Source organism: Apium graveolens, chromosome 6 (assembly GCF_009905375.1).
Source record: "Apium graveolens cultivar Ventura chromosome 6, ASM990537v1, whole genome shotgun sequence".
NCBI classification, from domain to species: domain Eukaryota; kingdom Viridiplantae; phylum Streptophyta; class Magnoliopsida; order Apiales; family Apiaceae; genus Apium; species Apium graveolens.
This window is the reverse complement of record NC_133652.1, coordinates 175,587,406-175,588,441: the sequence shown is the minus strand read 5'-3', so window position 1 is coordinate 175,588,441 and position 1,036 is coordinate 175,587,406. Positions and strand designations below refer to the sequence as shown.

At 40.4% G+C, this 1,036-nt stretch overlaps 1 non-coding gene across 1 annotated transcript; it reads right to left on the bottom strand.

The window, feature by feature from the left end:
* Window positions 1–656: 656 nt before the first annotated feature.
* Window positions 657–763, bottom strand: LOC141669169 (small nucleolar RNA R71). Its single transcript, XR_012553459.1, has one exon. It is a non-coding gene; the product is annotated as a small nucleolar RNA R71 (small nucleolar RNA).
* Between the last annotated feature and the right edge of the window lie 273 nt (window positions 764–1,036).

Below are 1,036 nucleotides of genomic sequence, written 5' to 3'. Positions count from 1 at the left end.
ATTGTTGCATAGGTGCATAAATTGAACTTAACCTAAACCAGTCTATGTGGGAATGAATCTGATTTATATCTTATACTACTTGCGAACGCGTATATTTGAGTGTAGTTTTAACGTGTGTTTTAGCCCTAACAAGTTTTTGGCGCCACTGCCGGGGATCAGTGTTAATTTTTAGTTTATGTGCTTGTCATCAGTGGTCATTAAATTTCACTGACTCGAATTTTTTTACTTTCACGGTTTATTTGTTTGTGTTTCAGGTACACATTACAATGGAAGATCCAGCAGCACGAGCGAAAGCATTGATGGATTTTTCTCAACCCAAGATCAATGACATTCAATCTAGCATTGTCAGACCAGGTATCACAGCTAATACCTTTGAGATCAAGCCTGGCATAATTCAATGGGTGCAGAATTCAATCCAGTTTGGGGGTTCTCCACCGGAAGATCCCAATATGCACATTAGGGATTTCATTGAGATCTGCGACACTTTCAAGTTCAACGGTGTTTCTGAAGATGCTGTGAAGCTAAGACTATTCACATTCTCTCTGAGGGACAAGGCTAAGAGCTGGTTACACTCTCTACCAGCTGGTTCGATTACTTCTTGGGAAGATCTTGCTCAAAAGTTTCTCACTAAATTCTTCCCTATAGCAAAGACAGCTGCAATCAGGAATGCTCTTACTCAATTTGCGCAACAATTAGGAAAATCTTTATATGAAGCTTGGGAGCGCTACAAGGAGATGCTTAGGAAGTGTCCTAATCATGGAATGCTTGATTAGATGATCATCAATTGTTTTTATAATGGTTTGGGAGCACATTCCAGACCCATGCTCGATGCAGCATCAGGTGGAGCCTTATGGGCTAAGAGCTACAATGAAGCTTATGATCTAATTGAACTAATGGCTGCTAATGAATACCAGCATCCAACTCAGAGATTGCTATAGGGTAAGGTAGCAGGAGTTGTTCAAGTGGATACAGCTATGGCTATCACTGCTCAACTAAATGAGTTGTCTATGAAGATCGATTCTCTGGCTAACTATGG